This window comes from Narcine bancroftii, chromosome 11 (assembly GCF_036971445.1).
Source record: "Narcine bancroftii isolate sNarBan1 chromosome 11, sNarBan1.hap1, whole genome shotgun sequence".
In the NCBI taxonomy this organism is placed as follows: Eukaryota; Metazoa; Chordata; class Chondrichthyes; order Torpediniformes; family Narcinidae; genus Narcine; species Narcine bancroftii.
Window position 1 is genome coordinate 98062345 of NC_091479.1, and position 19300 is coordinate 98081644.

Genomic DNA, 19300 nt, shown 5'->3' on the forward strand with positions numbered 1-19300 from the left:
ACTTGTGGACTGGAAGGACCTGTTACTGTGCTGTATGTCTACATTAAAAGAAATAAAATTATCGTGCCCACCACACCTCCTTCACAGCAGATCAAAACGGTTTGCAGCCTACGAAATGATTTAGGAATCTTACCATTATTGCCATGTTGGAAATACGACAACCAATTTATGTACAACAAACTCCCACTAACAGCAGCTCGATAATAACCAGATGACGTGTCCTAGTAAAGTTAGTTCAGATAAACATTGGATGAGACACCAACGATAACTTTCCAGCTCGAGCTCAAAAACATTCCCAGTCGCAAGATAGCATGGCATACATTGCGATTGTCTGGCGTGCACAGTACATAATGGTTTTCTGGGAACCTTGCCCTGCTTCTTTATTGTTTACTCAGTGAACAGAATCCGTGCAGAATGGTTCCTATGATCGCAGTACTTCCCCTGTAATGTTTCCAACAAAAATAATTTCTATAGCCATCAATCTCTTTCCCTGCTGTGAAGAAGTGTAGTGGGTCAAAAGAGCATTGTTCCTTTGTGACTCCAGTGCTCTTTTTTGTAATGCTTACTCAGTACAGAGTCAACACAATGGACTGCATATGCTCTGATTACCATTGAGCTGCCTGAACTCACCGGTCCCATACCATAGGGAGCACGTCACGTCTTCCCGTATTACCAGGTCAACCCTTCCAAGGAGAAGCTGACTCCTGATTGATCAGCAAGATCCGGCACACTGCCGAGGTAGACCTTTCCAATCGTAACTGCGTGAATAGTAAAGCTTCCACGCAGGGTTTGCTCCAAGGCTCGCTAACCACTTGGTACAGGAGTCTCACTTCCCAGTGGGAAGCAGAGGGCTATCTAACTCTTTCCTTTATCTCAGCCAACACAGATTTCACCTGGCCCAACAGATTCACTAGGTTAAAATCATTCTCCTGGAACAAAACACAAAAGTCTGCAGATGCTGTGATTGTAGTAAAAAAAACACAGATGCTGGAGGAACTCAGCCAATCTCACAGCACCACCCATAGGAGGTCAGAATTTATTGTCATGAACAGGTCATGAAATTCGGTGTTTTGTGGAAGCGTCACAGTGCAAACGTTCTGAACCATCGTACAACAATAATACTAAAAATAATAGTGCACGAAAAGTACGACCGTGTCTTTGGTTCATTGATCATTCAGGAATCTGATGGCAACGGGGAAGAAGCTGTCCTTGTGCTGCTGAGTGCTCCTCTTTAGGCTCCTGTACCTTTTTCCCAATGGTGGCAGAGTGAAGAGGGCAAGCCGCAGGCCAAGTTAACAACCGTCTGGATTTTTTCCTTGTCCTGAGATTTGGCACCTCCATACCAGAGAGTGATGCAACCAGACAGAATGCTCTCCACGGTACACCTGTAGAAGTTTTCGAGAGTCTTTGGTGACATACAGAATCTCTTCAAACACCTCACAAAGTATAGCCGCTGGTGAGCCTTCTTCATGATTGGATCAACATGGAGGCTCCAGGACCGATCTTCTGAGATGTTGACATGCAGGAATTTGAAGTTCTTAACCCTTTCCACAATTGAGCCCTTGATGAGGGCTGGCTGGTATATTACCGACGTCTCGAGCCTGAGGCCTTCCTGAGCAAAAAGCAGGCAAAATTAAAAAACTGGTGAAAAGGAAAGAATTGGATGGGGAGGAGAAAAGACAAACAGACAAAGGGTGATAATTGGATATGATAAGTGAACAGGAGAGTCTCCCAGTCTGCGTCCAGACTCTCTGATGTAAAGTAGATGACCCCTGCAGATTCATGGGTGTTGCTTCACTTGGAGGGATTATTTTGGACTCCGAATGGTGGTGAGGGAGGAGGTGTGGGCACAAGTGGACCTCCAGTGGCACGGAGATAGGTACCAAGGGAGTAGAGGGAACAGTCCCTGCGGAAGGTGGAGAGGAGAAGGGAAGACGTGGTGAGATCAGGTAGGATGTGGCAGAAATGGTGGAAGATAATGGCTGCAGAGATAGGAGGGTGGTGGCCTCCATTTGACGAAGTCAAGAAAAATCTTTTATTTTTCATTTTAGGAAACCAAACCTGGTTAAATCATGGTTAAACTAGTGATGTTCTAAAAAGCAAAATACCATGTTATAAGAGTATTTGGTGGTGAACATAAACATTGTGGGATGACTTGCCTTTTACTGTGCTAGATGGTGAAATAACTGATGATTGTTGCAATGCTGGAAATGTGACATCAAAGAAAAGGTTGTCAGGCATAGTCAACAGGTGAAGAGAGAAATAGTTAATGATTTGGGTCAAGGATGAACTCAATGATCAGTTTCCACCTGATTTATTAACTATATTGTACTGTGATTCCTTATTGAAGGACACACAGGCAGCAGGAGGGCTGTTGGCGACTCAAGGCTCACAGTCAATGCCAAGGAGGGGCATTCGTGGGCTTGGACCCACCTTGCGATGCTGTGGCCCCATACACATGTGGCCATCGCTCACCATTAGACCTGCCTGTATCACTAGCATCTAGCTTGACACACGCTAGTAATCCTCCATGCAATAAAAGCAACACTTTCAGCTGCTATGTCAGAGGGACGGAGGAAGTTTACGTTCACTGAGCAGGCAGGCCACTGTCAGCATCCCCCTTCCGGCTGAGTGAGCTTACGACTGTCGGACTGTGCCCCAATGGGTTACCCTAATGGGCTCCTCTAACACTCGTTCTGGCGCCAACCCTGCGCAGGCTGTGGGCTGCTGGTGACTGCAAATGAGCATTGGGCTGGAGACCAGCTCGAGACCGGCTGAAGGGGTGCCAGGTATGGAAAATGGGACATGGGAGGGTGCCGAGGGCGCTGAAGGGTTCCTGATTGTGTCGGAGGTTTGGATCTGGAGCTCGGGCTATTGGTAGTTTGGATTGAACTCTTGTGTTGGCTGCGGAAACAGTGGAGGCGGTTACTCTGAGGGAACTCTCTTTTGCTTCTCTTTCTCTGACTCTAAGAGGCGCTTTCAGCAATTTCTGCCGATGGCAAATATGTTAGCCTTACACCAGGTGAAAACAAATTTTGTACTATCTTTATTACATGACAATAAATTTAATCTTGAATCTTGTTACAAAGTATAAGGTAAACTCCATGGGGTACTTGCCAAGTGTTTTGCATTCTGAATATGACAGGACAAACTCCTGAGTTTTTCACTACTGTGATATTATAACGTGAATTTGCTTTGCAGGTAAATGAGTTATTTTGGGTATCAATCAGCTCCACAAAATGTATTGAAATATCTGGACTTTGGCCAAGTTGTAGATGAAGCTTGATAAAATAATTAGGATATTTGTCCTTCATCCCAATCTAGTAATGATAATGTTTTTCTCACTTCTCTATGTTTGTCAGTATTGACTGGATTCAAGATGATTTTTTTCTTGTCATGTAATAAAACTAAAAGAGTGATATTACATGTAATTTCCTTAAATCTGCCATAAGGCAGAAATTGTGCAGCTCCCCCTTACAGTCAGAGAAAGAGAAGCAAAACAGTTCCCCAGAGTCGCTGAGTGTCCCTAGATTTGCCTCCAGTGTTCCTGCAGCTTCCACAGTCAAACCATCAAAACCGAGCTCCAGATCCAAACCTTTAACGTGATCTGGAGGCTTCCAGCACCCTCTCACGTCCCACTTCAGATACCTAGTAACCCTTCAGCCAGTCTCCAGCAGTCCGCAGCCTGGTGTGAGTCCCTTGACTACAGTTGCCTGCAGCCTCTGGGTTCCTTGCTTCAAGTCACCAACAGCCTGCTGTTTGTGTTCTTCAGCCTCCGAGACCCTCGCTGGTCCACTGCCGTGGTTGCCATCCTGTAGAGTTGCCTCCTCAGCTTCTTCCTTCTCAAACAGGGTGGGGAGGGGGTAGGTCTCCCTGCTTTCTGGTGCCCTGTGCCAGTCCCCGGAGTCTGGAATGGGCCATCCAGGCCAGCAGACACTCGCCCTGCTAAATGAGAGAGAAACCAGTCAGAGGACAATAAAACGAATGAAGAGCTTATTATCGAACACATATGTACAATGTGCAGATGCAATTAAACTTGCTGCTGCTTCCCAGGGACATAAAACACATTAACACCTCCAGTATAATTAACATGTAAAAAAGACCAAAAGAGATAATAAATATAAGAGCAAGAAATAAAAATAATAAATATGTAGTTAGCCAATTGTACAGAAAATGTGTTGTCTGTAGTGCAGACAGATCTTTGATGGCCCTGGAGTACTGATAAGGGTAGGGTAGTACTTGAAGGTTTAAAGCTGTGAGGGGAGGGCAAAAAAAACTGTTTATATATCTAAAGGTACCAGACATCTAGTTTCTGTGCTTTCAGAATGCAGTGACCTATCAGCCTATCACAGACATCCTAATCACCTGTTTGTATATTGTGATGTGCTATCGAGCAGAAAAGCAGACACAAAACATAAAGTCTGTTCAACAGGCTTTATTCCACACAAACTTCCACAGAGTTGGCTGTGAGAGCAGCTGTGCTGGCTCTGAGACTGACCTCAAGGTGTCAGGTCTAGCTTGTATCCCGGAGGGTGATTGGCAGCCAACTGGGTGTTGCCTTGTCCTCCAGTGCTCTTCCTGCAGGTACACAGCTTGCCCCCCCCCTCCCCCCGCAATAGGCTAGTGGCATATCACCACATTATATCTTCATTGATTCACGGCACACATCTATAAAAAAAAAGCTGGTAAGGAAGGAATGTGCAGCTGCTGAGTACAGTTCCAGGTGAAGGGTTCTGGCCCAAAACCAGGAGTGGCATGGTCAGCATTGAGATTAGCGCAACTCTGTTTACAGTCCAAGCGACCGTGGTTCAAATCCCATGCTGTCTGTAATGAGTTCTCCCCATGTCTGCATATTTTCCTCTGGGGGCTCAGATTTTCTCCCACCATTTAAGTTGTAGCAGGAGCTGTAGGTCAATTCGGTGTAATTGGGCGGCTCATGGGCTGAGGGGGCCGGTTACCGTGCTGTATGTCTAAATTTAAAATTTAAATTTAGAAGCACCAACTATTTCTTTACTCGGATGCCGCTTGGCTTGTTGATTTCCTCCAGTACTTTGTGTGTTGTGAGAAGTTAAGGGTTTCTTTGCAAGTCAGCGTTAAAGTACTTGTTGAGGCTTCAAGATTTACTAGTGCGAAATGTATGTCTGTGAACACTACCGAGAATAGTGTCGCTTAACTGTTCTTCAGTAAGATCACCCTGGGGCTAACCAGGTTGATACAGAGAAAAGAACATGTGCTGTGCTGAGAGACACATGGGGCTGAGGTGTTGATGCCATTAACAGTCAATGATCCCAAACAGTAGGTGAACAGCATCTTTCCCCCAGTCAAAATAAGGTGGAATTGCTGCTTATGTGACCGCGCCACGTTTAAGATAGTGAGCGTTTTTGCAATGCCTCATGATAACTGTTCCATAGAATCAAAGTCTCAATGTTTGCTCAAAATAAGGATATTTTCTGCTGAAGTATTGTAGCAGAATACGAGGAGTGTGAGGCATGTGGAGAACTTACTTGAAACAAACAATCATTGCTGACATGTATGTTTTACAGCATGGTAGAATCCAATTCCGGCTGCTCAGTTTCATCCAAATTACCTTGTACGTTTTGAAGGGTGGGAGGAAACTGGGACGCTTGGGGAAATCCACGCAGACATGGGGAGAATGTAAAAGCTCCTCACAGACGGTGCCGGATTGATACCCGGGTCAGTGTGGTGCTAACTGCTATACTAATTGAGCACCGACTTCTCCCGAGATTGCTTTCTCAATGGTAAAGCTTTCAGTTGCAGACCAATCATTGTTTGTTTTATTGGTTGGTTCTGATCAGCTTGGTTCTGAACTGGAGAATGGAGTAATTGAAGGGATACTGCACTGAAACCAAAAGAGCAGGAACTGGGGAAGTAAGAGGTGGTCTACCACCCCTATTTTAAATTAGAGCCAGTGCTGGCAATCGAAGCTGGCATTAACATGGCTTCTCGTGTTCTTCCGTTGTTACTCAATCCGAAGCTGTTATTGGATTTCCTCTGGTACGTCTGATGTCAAATCTTCTACATGGACTCATACTTTTCTTGCCAAAAGTAGCTCTGAAGGTCAAAGGCCCCCATTTAAAATTTAAATTTGGACATGCAATAAATTAACAGGCCCTTTTGGTCCAGGAGCTGACGGTGGTTTTTAATTTGCGATTGAGCGACCTCAGGGACTACACCCAGAGTGTCAGTGTCTATTATTTGGCACCATCCACGAGGGGCTGCAGACTCCGGGTGAAGATGATCACCTCATCTGAGAAGCAGAAGAGACAACCCACGGGACTGTGAACATGGAGGTGGACCGGTGAGGGGGGAGGGGTCTGTGCCGGGCTGCTGGCAACTCAAGGCAAAGAACCCATGGAAGCTGCAGGCTGCTGGAAACCGTTGTCTGGAGACTCGCGCCGGGCTGCAGACTGCTGGAGACTGGCTTGAACTGGCCGGAGGGGTACCAGGTATCGGAACTGGATGCGAGTGGGTGCTGAGGGCACTGAAGGGACCCTGACTGTTGGAGATTCGGATCTGGAGCTTGGGCTGCCAATGGTTTAGACTGGACTCCAGGTGGCTGGGAAGGCTGCAGAAGCACTGGAGATGAATCTACAGACACTCAGTGGGGGGGGTGGTGGATGAGAGGTGGAGGGTGCTCTCTTGCTTCTTTCTCTGTCTGTAAGAACCGCATAGGCAATTTCTGCCAGTGGCGAATTTGTCTGCACTGCAGCAGGCAAAAGGGAATTTCATGTAATAGGACACTGTTTTATTGCTATGATAATAAATGGAATCTTGAACTTCAAATTTCTGGATGTGAACATCTGCGCAGATCTGTTCTGGAGCCTCCACGTTGATGCAATCACAAAAAAGGCTCGCCAGTGGCTCTACTTTGTGAGGCATCTGAGGAGATTCGGTAGGCCGAAGACTCACGTAAACCTCTACAGGTGTACCATGGAGAGCATTCTGGCTGGTTGGAGGTGCCAACCCTCAGGACAAGAAAAAACCTCCAGAGGGTTGTTAACTTGGCCTGCAACATCACAGGCACCAGACTTCACTCCATCGAGGACATCTACATGAAGCGGTGTCTTAAGAAAGCAGCCTCTATCCTCAAAGACCCCCACCACCCAGGCCATGCCCTCTTCACTCTGCCACCATCGCGGAAAATGTACAGGAGCCTAAAGACGAGCACTCAGTGGCACAAGGACAGCTTCTTCCCCGCTGCCATCAGATTCCTGAATAATCAATGAAACAAAGACGCTGCCTTACTTTTTGCTCATGATTATGGTTTTTTTTTTATATACTAATGTCATAAGATGGTTGTAATATGAATGTTTGCCCTGTGACGCTGCCACAAAACACCAAATTTCATGACTTGTTTATGACAATAAATTCTGATTCTGGACAAGTTGAGCCAAAGGGCCTGTTCCATACTCTATGACACCGACTCCATTTCCTAATCTGGTGGCCTGAACTTTCCCTTCAAACCCAAGGATATCCAATGGTGTACCAGGTGATCCCCCACCTCCGACCACTGTGACACTGGGGACAACAAGGATTGACAATTCTACTTGAGAGCATAATTGCATGCAGAGTTGAATGTTTGGAGATAAATAGTTAACCTGCCTCCAGTCTGCGCTAAGGTTATTTAATTGCTGGGCAATTTTGCAAAAGTGAATGGGAGGATATAGAGAGCAAGGATTGAAGAGGTGCTGCATTTTCTCTAGTTTAAATGGAAGAGGTGTCACATGGAAAAGAGAAAGGAGTTGAACTGACAATCCCATTCAAGGATGCTGTCAACAAATGACCCTTCTGCATAACAGCTAATTTCTCACATGCTAATGTCCAAGTAAGCAAAACAACCCTTGATCCAATCTCTCTTCACATAATGTAAACCCTGGACACGTCAAGATAACAATGGGATGTACCATTAAAAACATTGTCCAGAGTCCATCATCCAAATTACTGTTTATTTTGTACTTTGCATCTGTAATATTCTTTTAATCCCCCCATTTGTACTCTGTAGCCACTTGCAAAGCAGAGACAGCTGCTAAACATTGCTGGGTTGCTTTGAGATGCAATTTAGTCTGATAGGCATGTGAATTATTAATTCTGTCAGCCTCAATTACACACCAGTATGAAGTGAACAGTCTGCACTTTTGGCTGTGACAGTATTGACCAACACTTTCAGACATGTGATTAAGTAATTCTTAAGTAAATTGAATTTTTTTTTCTTTAAGAAAGCAAAAGCTAGAATTTCAGATCAGTGCAAAAGAGTTTGTGAACTGGCGAGCAGGGTTATGAACCGATTTGTCCGTGCCAATAGCAACCCTTAATGTTTTGATGCCCTCTTTTGTGTCAGAATTATAACCTTGCCCTGCTCCAAGACCCCTCAAATTCAAAATCTACGCTTTGCCTCCTAATGATGCCCTTACAAAGCTCACAGAGATCAGAGCTGAGTAATAAGCTGGTGCGTTCAGACCAATGAAATATCAAAAGTTCACTTGGGTCATTCGAGGATTTCAGCCTGATCTTCTGCTCAAGCTGTACTTCGTCTTGTTGGCTTCTTCGCCATTTTAAAGGGTTGAGCATTTAGCATTAAATGAGGCCAGGAATATCAAAGGAAATTGAGAAGCAAAGCAGGAAGGGGAGGTTAGAAGTTAAACAAGTATATCGTCAGATGCTGAGATCTAGAGCAATACACAGCATTTCTCCAAGGGAATTTAGAAAATTAGTTTGCAAAATATATAGCCAGCAAAAACCACATCAAGCAGCAAAAGGAATTAAAGTACAGCAGAAAAAAATTAAAATGACAACATTAAGAACATTGGATCTGAATGCTAATAGAGTTTGCCACAAGGTAAATCAATTAATGGGAAAAGTCCAAGTAAACAGATAAGATCGAATTGCTTTTTGAGGAAATTTGCAGGGGGTTAAAAAAATATTACAGGTATTTGAAATCTAGAAAGGACAGGTAAAAATAAAAACTTGGTGTAGCGTTGCTAATAGGGATTAGTGCAGAGGTGACATATGATCTTGGCTTGACACGTGTAGAATTAGAACCAATATGAGTCAAGCAAAGAATTAGCAAAGGGCACACTGGTGATTGAAATTTATAGGGCACCAGAATAAAGTATGGTGAGAATCCGGAAACTGGAGGTGCACGTAGCATGTTACAGTCATGATGCCCTTCATGTGGAAGGGATAAATCAAATTAGTGTAATAAATGGGAAGAAACTCACAATATTTCCAAGATAATTTTCCAAATCAATAGGTTAAACTAAACCTCTCTTCAAATAGCATAAACCCTGGGAGACAGGAATATCAAAATTGTCATGAACAAGTCCTGTAAGTCGTTGTTTTGCAGCAGTATCAGGCAAAGGAGGAAAAACCCAACACCCAACCCCAACCAACCAATTTTCCCCTGCAGCCGCTGCAACCGTGTCTGCCTGTCCCGCATCGGACTTGTCAGCCACAAACGAGCCTGCAGCTGACGTGGACTTTTACCCCCTCCATAAATCTTCGTCCGCGAAGCCAAGCCAAAGAGAGAAGACAGTGCAGATATTTATGTAAACCACCTGACATAAATAGTGTAGGAAAAGTCAAAGTAAGGCCAGTGTCTTTGGTTCATTGATCATTCAGGAATCTGGCAGCAGGCAAAACGCTGCCCTTGTACCTTCCGCTGGGTGCTCGTCTTCAGGCTCCTGTACCTTTTTCCCCGCTGGTAGCAGAGTGAAGAGGGCATGGCCTGGGTTGTCGGGGTCCCTGAGGATGGAGGCTGCTTTCTTAAGACAACGCCTCTTGAAGATGTCCTCGATGGAGTGGAATCTGATGCCCATGATGTTGCAGGCCAAGTTAACAACCCTCTGGAGTGTTTTATTTTTCTTATCCTGAGCATTAACACTGCCTTATCAGACAGTGATGCTCTCCTTGGTACCCCTGTAGAAGTTTTTGAGATTCTTCGGTGACTTAACAAATCTCCACAAACACCTTGCAAAGTATATCCACTGGCGAGTCTTCTTTGTGATTGCATTGACATGGAGTCCTTGTAGATGTTGACACTCAGGAGTTTGAAGTTCTTGGCCCTCTCCACTACTGAGCCCTCAAGTAGGCCTGGTTCATGTTCTCTTCACTTCATCCTGAAGTTCACAATCATCTCCTTGGTTTTGCTAACATTGAGTGATTATAACATTGTACAATAAGATTATTGTGAGTTTCTTCCCATTTATTACACTAATTTGATTTATCCCTTCCACATGAAGGGCATCATGACTGTAACATGCTACGTGCACCTCCAGTTTCCGGATTCTCACCATACTTGTGAAGGAAATGGGAAAAGGTCATTTTGTCCAAGGAGAAAGGATTGATTGATAATTTTGCTGCGGAGAATGAGCATAGAATTTTGCATTGTACTTAAAACTGATATGGTTCCATGCAAAACTAGTGTCCTAAATATTAACAAAGGCAACAGTGAAATGCATCCTGGGAGAATATATTAAAGGTTTGATCATAGACAGGCAATGAATAATGTTTAGAATTGGAGTATTTCAGCCATGAGAATAGGCCCTTCGGCCCATCTTCTTTGTGCTGACCAGGTTACTTATTTAAATAAATGTATAATAAGGCACAAAAAGGAGAATGTATTCACCCATGGGTGACCAGAAAAAAAGATAATATTCAGCCAAACCAAGAGGCTTATTATATTCCTAAAAATAGTAGTTGGCCTGAAGATTGAAACTCCGCAAAGGAGGATACAGCAAAATGAGATGGAATGAAAGCAAGCTGGAATGAAGCATAAAATGGGCTATTAGATATGTTTTAAGTACTTAAGAAAAAGAGTAATGAAGGCATATTGCCATGAGAAAAGGGAGTGCTCTTAATGGGGGAAAAAGGAAATGGCCGGGGCAGTAAACAAATATTTTGCTTGCCTTCACAGAAGAAAGACACATATGACATTCCATATGAACAAAATAATTTTATTCTTGTATTCTTTACTATATATCTGGCATGGGAGTCACGTCATATATCTGCCAGTGAAACTTAACAGGTCAAGTAGCATCAGTGGGAGAAAAAGGATAGTTCATATTTCAGGTCTGAATCCTTCAAGAATTATAGCGGTGGAAAGTGCGCTGACCTGCTGCAACATGGTCTGGTGTGGGAACACAAATAGTCCTGAGTGTAAAGCCCTCCAAAAATTAACAGACACAGTCTAGGATATTGCAGGCAAAACCCTCCCCACTATTGAGCACATCTACAGGGAACGCTGCTATCAGACAGCTGCAGCAATCATCAAAGACCTTCAACACCCAGCTGTTTGCTGATTCCCTAAGTTAAGATCTTCCTCGGCCCGAATGCGGTCTAAACCAAAGCATCTTCATTTTATTTTTTTGTTCAAGCTATTCTCCAAAATTTTCCTCCATTGGATGGAAGTGTTGTGTCCCTGCCTCAGTGTCTTGCCTGCAGATTAGCGAAGGAGCGACTGTTCCCGAATCATTACCAATTAAATGCTTAACTGAGGAACTGGGAATTGATGTTAGCATAGCGGTTAGCACCACGCTGTTACAGAGACAGCAACCTAGGTCCAAATCCGGTGCTGTCTTTTAGGAGTTTGTATGTTCTCCCTGTGTCTGAGTGGGTTTTCTCTGGGTGCTCTGGTACCCTCCCTCCCTTCAAAGCATATGGGGATTGAAGGTCAATTGGGCAGCAGGAGATCATGGGCTTGAAGGTCTGTTACCATGCAATACTCTACATTTAAATTTAAATCATAGATCTCCAGCAGTCCACAGAGAATTTCAAGCCAAAGTGTGATTATCTCCAGCTGTAAACTTCTTCCATTGAACTTTTTAGAGGGAAGTTTAAGTTCTTCCAAATGATGTTTGTGGATTGCTCTCAAGGGCTAAAATTGGTTTATTTGTCACAAACCACCTAGAGTGGCAAGAAGGGTTCTTCTACAAACAGACTAACAGGTTATCTCTAACATTTGTACCCCCTTGTGAAGGAGCACAATTTACAGATTATCGAATTACAAGGAAGAGGAAGTTGATGAGCATCAAACCAAGGCAGCATGAGAGCACAGTTGAGGGGTTCATTCACATGCCTGATGACTGCAGGAAATAAACTGTCCTTTAGCTTGTTTGTGCGCGCTTTTACACTCGTGTGCTTTCCCTACTTTTTACAGCTTCTCACCTTGAGTCCATCAACTTGCATCCAGCAAGCATGCTCTTAATGTGGAAGTTGTTGAGGGGCAAGGGAGTCATGCTGATCTTCCTTAGTCTCCTGAGAAAGTCGAGGCATTAGTGTGTTTTCTTCCAGACTTGAGTTTAAAACTTCTAGTCCCAAGACATGAGTATGACTAGCAAAGGCAGCTTCTATTGTCCACCCATCCATCCCCATCAGCTATAAATAGTTTACTGGGATATTTCAGAGTATGATTAAATCTTGTCCACAACAGTTCTTGGATTTGGTGTCGCATACGAGGCAGACCAGGTAGGGATATTAGACTCCTTCCCTAAACTGTTTTGGTGAACCTGATCATGTCTTAGTGATTCTGAAGATGTCATTAATGTTTCTATTTTCAATCTTAATTTAATTACATGAACATTAATTATCCAGTGGCCATCTTTGTCCCTTTCAGAATGCTGTTTTGGAGTCTTTGCTGTGTCAAGAAGAAACATTTATAAAATGCTTTTCACAACCCTTTCAGGAAAAATTCAAGTGCCTGGTCTCCCAGTTTAACCCTTTGGACTCAAGTGTCCCAGTTTTCAGGGACTATCAAAAAAGTGCATATACACCATGTCCTGATTATCTAGGATGACCAACAAGTGCATGTTCTCTGTGTCCCTGGCTTGATACCCAACCACCTGCTGGTTCATACAATAGTTTACTCATGGACCCAATCTGGAGTATATATGATGAAAGGTTAAAAATGGTTGCAGTTCAAAGGGTTATATTTTGTTTTATTCATTCAAGAGATGTGGGCTTTACAGGTTGAGCCAGCTTTTAATTATCCAAACCTAATTGCCCTCGAGAAGGATGAGCTGCCCTCTTGAACCACTGCAGTCCTTAAAGTGTGCGTGTACCTGGAATGCTGTTAGGGAGAGAATTGTAGGATTTTGAGCCATGGATAGTGAAAGAATGGTGATATTGTTCCATGTCAGGATGGTGTGTGCCTTGGAGAGCAACTTAAGCTTGAACTGTAGCCGTAACATAGCTCACATGCTGATCAGCTTCCTGGGGTCAAGAAGGCATAAGCATGAGGCACGACAAACAGTGGTATGGTTCTTCGAAAGGACATTCATTCATGTGACGATATGGATTTGCCCATGCATCTTGATTCAAGTCGAGATGCAGTCAGGCAGTGAGCCATAAGCAGATCAGTCTATTCTGAATATCTGCTCATTCAAACCTGGGTATCCTTGTGAAAAAATTTTGTGAGGTCATTGGGGGCATTCTCCATTCAAATAACACCGGAAATGTATCCTTCTGAAGAGAAGGGCATCTTGATGTTTATTGTTTTTTTCCAATCAAGTTGCTTTAAAACAAAATAGGTGTAATGATAATTCTCTGGAATGCAATCAGTCTGGTCATACTGAAGAAGTACATTCCTTTTCTTTATTTCATTTTTCCTCTCTCAGACTCCTGAATGAGCCTCATTAGTAAAATGTTTTAATTGATTTCTCCCCACTTCTGTAACTCTGCCCTCTGCACTGTGTTCTACTTGTGGTGTTTGTGTATGGGTTAGTGGGTTGCATGTAAAACGAACCATATCACTATACTTCAGTACACATGCCCAAACTTTCCTCTGATATCGAGTGGCTGCCTGATGTCACCCAAATTTGGAAAGTCGGGAATCTCCAGGCCCTAAACAAAAATTATTTGAACTATGCTTGAGATAAAATGTGATGGTAAGCATCCCAAAACTGGCTGGACCGTATCTGGAGTCTCTTATTGATTGGGATATTTCCTGAAACATTTTGATATTGAAATATTGATTTATGTCATAATTTTAAAATTGCCTTTCTGCAACATTTTCATGTCCATAACAAAACTTTTAACAAATGCATTGCAAACTAAATTGTCCTTTAAAAGTATTCGCCATAAAGTTTCAAGACTATATTTAGCCAATATTCAGAGCACAGTTGGCATTGTACAAGGCATTTATTCACACCAATATTCTCATTATAAACATCCGTATTTCATGAGATTTATGATCTACTCAAAATCTATGGAGGATGCTTTATGGAGGTCATCATGCCTGGGTGCTTCCTTTCACAACTGTATAACTCAAACTGGACAAGTGAATTATGGCCATTTGGAAGTGGAAATTTAAATGCCAACAAACCATCCTATTTACTGCTTTTGCACCAATTGTTTAAGAATATAATCACTTGGCATTTAAAATACAAAATTTAACCAAATTCCTAGGCATTTCTGTTCTAAGCAGATCCCTCTACAATCCTGAAGTTATGCTCTCTTGTCCCAGGCTCTCCCAAGAGGGAGCATCCTTGGGCATTGCCCCCCCTAAATGAGGTGCTGTGCCCCTTATAAACCATTGTGGTTGTCAGACCCACCCCACTCCTTCCCACATCAGAGGTATCCAGATTGATGCACATTAGCGACTCTCCACCCGCCCCTGGCTGCGTCACTAGCATGCATCAAGTGTCAGTAGCATCTAGTGATGCTTGACGCAACAAAGAGAGCATCCTCGTGCCCCATGTTGGCGAGGGTAGAACCAGCCAGTATCCCTCCAGTTGACAGGTAGGTCCCAGCTAGCACACCCCCTGCTGAATTAGCCCCCCTCTAACATACATTCTGGTGCCAACCCTGCTCTCCCATCCACTTTATCCTGCCTTTCAACATTGGAAATGATTCCCTAATTCTCCTAAATTCCAATGAATACAGGCCAAGAGCTGTCAAACCCTTCTTGTATGATCGCCCTTTCATTCCCAGAATTATTCAAGTGAACCTTCTCCAACATCAGCACATATTTTCTGTAAGGAGTTTGTGCATTCTCTCCATGTCTGCTTGGTTTTCCCCAGGGGCTCTGGTTCGAAACGTACTGGGGGTGTAGGTTCATTGGGTGTAAATTGGGCAGCACGGACTCGTAGGCCAAATGTCCTGTTACCGTGCTGTATGTCTAAATTTTTTTTAAAATTAGAAGCCCAAAACTGCTCACCATATTCCGAGAGAAGTCTCACCCGTGCCTTGTAAAGCATCAACATCAGGGGATAATTTATCATCCTCCCTCCACGTTCAAAACCAACATTGTGGAATTGAACTGTTCTATTGTCATGTTATGAAAATCCAGTAAAAAGCAATGCTTTAAATCCATTCTGGAGAATTCAAATGATATAGCAGTTAGTTTGATGATTAAAAATAAAATAAAATAATGCAGGATATAGAAATACAAAAATGACCACAAAATCCCATTGTCCTACACCTTGCTGTTTGCTTCTCTGAGCAATGCACTCCAGACATCTATCTGCAAGGCTAATTAATTCTGCTATTATACTGAAGCATGTCATCTCCTTTGGGGCACTGAAATGCAGTTTAGTGTGTAGGATGAGCCAAAATTATTCGGCTGCTGCTGTGATGAAGGTGTTGCCTGATGCACAAATGCAGGTGTGAGAAACCGATTCCTGCCACATCAAGAGTGTGCGGGGCTTCGTTGGAGGAGCATGCTTTAAAATTTGCAATCAAGTTGAATTCTCTGACTTCTCCATTGGTCGAGTAACAAGTGTTGAATGTCACCAGCCATCACAGGCAAGTAATTGCTTTGAAATACATCCCAGGTGGATAGTGCTTAACATGCACTCCTTCTCCTGAATTCGACTCCACTGAAGTCAGCAAAGGACGATTGTATATTGCCATTAATATAGAGTGCACTTTGCGCTTCTCCTCAGCAACAAATTTTAGGCAAATTTTCCTTTCCACTTCTCGATTCGCTGCTGAAGCTTCTGAGTTAAATTTTGGTGTTTTATTGTAACTATTTTCCCTTCAAAATTAACTCAAATCGACAGATGTAAATTGAACTCATTTTCCAAGTTTCATAGAATAGACGTGAACAAGGCTGTCGAGATCTGAGATTGCAAAAACTTTTGTTTTCTATGGTTAACTGCTTGGGGCAGAAATTGATTGGTGGTCGTTAGTGCAGAATAAGAAAAAAGGGCACGGGCCTGATTGGGGCACGGGCCTGATTGGGGCACGGGCCTGATTGGGGCACGGGCCTGATTGGGGCACGGGCCTGATTGGGGCACGGGCCTGATTGGGGCACGGGCCTGATTGGGGCACGGGCCTGATTGGGGCACGGGCCTGATTGGGGCACGGGCCTGATTGGGGCACGGGCCTGATTGGGGCACGGGCCTGATTGGGGCACGGGCCTGATTGGGGCACGGGCCTGATTGGGGCACGGGCCTGATTGGGGCACGGGCCTGATTGGGGCACGGGCCTGATTGGGGCACGGGCCTGATTGGGGCACGGGCCTGATTGGGGCACGGGCCTGATTGGGGCACGGGCCTGATTGGGGCACGGGCCTGATTGGGGCACGGGCCTGATTGGGGCACGGGCCTGATTGGGGCACGGGCCTGATTGGGGCACGGGCCTGATTGGGGCACGGGCCTGATTGGGGCACGGGCCTGATTGGGGCACGGGCCTGATTGGGGCACGGGCCTGATTGGGGCACGGGCCTGATTGGGGCACGGGCCTGATTGGGGCACGGGCCTGATTGGGGCACGGGCCTGATTGGGGCACGGGCCTGATTGGGGCACGGGCCTGATTGGGGCACGGGCCTGATTGGGGCACGGGCCTGATTGGGGCACGGGCCTGATTGGGGCACGGGCCTGATTGGGGCACGGGCCTGATTGGGGCACGGGCCTGATTGGGGCACGGGCCTGATTGGGGCACGGGCCTGATTGGGGCACGGGCCTGATTGGGGCACGGGCCTGATTGGGGCACGGGCCTGATTGGGGCACGGGCCTGATTGGGGCACGGGCCTGATTGGGGCACGGGCCTGATTGGGGCACGGGCCTGATTGGGGCACGGGCCTGATTGGGGCACGGGCCTGATTGGGGCACGGGCCTGATTGGGGCACGGGCCTGATTGGGGCACGGGCCTGATTGGGGCACGGGCCTGATTGGGGCACGGGCCTGATTGGGGCACGGGCCTGATTGGGGCACGGGCCTGATTGGGGCACGGGCCTGATTGGGGCACGGGCCTGATTGGGGCACGGGCCTGATTGGGGCACGGGCCTGATTGGGGCACGGGCCTGATTGGGGCACGGGCCTGATTGGGGCACGGGCCTGATTGGGGCACGGGCCTGATTGGGGCACGGGCCTGATTGGGGCACGGGCCTGATTGGGGCACGGGCCTGATTGGGGCACGGGCCTGATTGGGGCACGGGCCTGATTGGGGCACGGGCCTGATTGGGGCACGGGCCTGATTGGGGCACGGGCCTGATTGGGGCACGGGCCTGATTGGGGCACGGGCCTGATTGGGGCACGGGCCTGATTGGGGCACGGGCCTGATTGGGGCACGGGCCTGATTGGGGCACGGGCCTGATTGGGGCACGGGCCTGATTGGGGCACGGGCCTGATTGGGGCACGGGCCTGATTGGGGCACGGGCCTGATTGGGGCACGGGCCTGATTGGGGCACGGGCCTGATTGGGGCACGGGCCTGATTGGGGCACGGGCCTGATTGGGGCACGGGCCTGATTGGGGCACGGGCCTGATTGGGGCACGGGCCTGATTGGGGCACGGGCCTGATTGGGGCACGGGCCTGATTGGGGCACGGGCCTGATTGGGGCACGGGCCTGATTGGGGCACGGGCCTGATTGGGGCACGGGCCTGATTGGGGCACGGGCCTGATTGGGGCACGGGCCTGATTGGGGCACGGGCCTGATTGGGGCACGGGCCTGATTGGGGCACGGGCCTGATTGGGGCACGGGCCTGATTGGGGCACGGGCCTGATTGGGGCACGGGCCTGATTGGGGCACGGGCCTGATTGGGGCACGGGCCTGATTGGGGCACGGGCCTGATTGGGGCACGGGCCTGATTGGGGCACGGGCCTGATTGGGGCACGGGCCTGATTGGGGCACGGGCCTGATTGGGGCACGGGCCTGATTGGGGCACGGGCCTGATTGGGGCACGGGCCTGATTGGGGCACGGGCCTGATTGGGGCACGGGCCTGATTGGGGCACGGGCCTGATTGGGGCACGGGCCTGATTGGGGCACGGGCCTGATTGGGGCACGGGCCTGATTGGGGCACGGGCCTGATTGGGGCACGGGCCTGATTGGGGCACGGGCCTGATTGGGGCACGGGCCTGATTGGGGCACGGGCCTGATTGGGGCACGGGCCTGATTGGGGCACGGGCCTGATTGGGGCACGGGCCTGATTGGGGCACGGGCCTGATTGGGGCACGGGCCTGATTGGGGCACGGGCCTGATTGGGGCACGGGCCTGATTGGGGCACGGGCCTGATTGGGGCACGGGCCTGATTGGGGCACGGGCCTGATTGGGGCACGGGCCTGATTGGGGCACGGGCCTGATTGGGGCACGGGCCTGATTGGGGCACGGGCCTGATTGGGGCACGGGCCTGATTGGGGCACGGGCCTGATTGGGGCACGGGCCTGATTGGGGCACGGGCCTGATTGGGGCACGGGCCTGATTGGGGCACGGGCCTGATTGGGGCACGGGCCTGATTGGGGCACGGGCCTGATTGGGGCACGGGCCTGATTGGGGCACGGGCCTGATTGGGGCACGGGCCTGATTGGGGCACGGGCCTGATTGGGGCACGGGCCTGATTGGGGCACGGGCCTGATTGGGGCACGGGCCTGATTGGGGCACGGGCCTGATTGGGGCACGGGCCTGATTGGGGCACGGGCCTGATTGGGGCACGGGCCTGATTGGGGCACGGGCCTGATTGGGGCACGGGCCTGATTGGGGCACGGGCCTGATTGGGGCACGGGCCTGATTGGGGCACGGGCCTGATTGGGGCACGGGCCTGATTGGGGCACGGGCCTGATTGGGGCACGGGCCTGATTGGGGCACGGGCCTGATTGGGGCACGGGCCTGATTGGGGCACGGGCCTGATTGGGGCACGGGCCTGATTGGGGCACGGGCCTGATTGGGGCACGGGCCTGATTGGGGCACGGGCCTGATTGGGGCACGGGCCTGATTGGGGCACGGGCCTGATTGGGGCACGGGCCTGATTGGGGCACGGGCCTGATTGGGGCACGGGCCTGATTGGGGCACGGGCCTGATTGGGGCACGGGCCTGATTGGGGCACGGGCCTGATTGGGGCACGGGC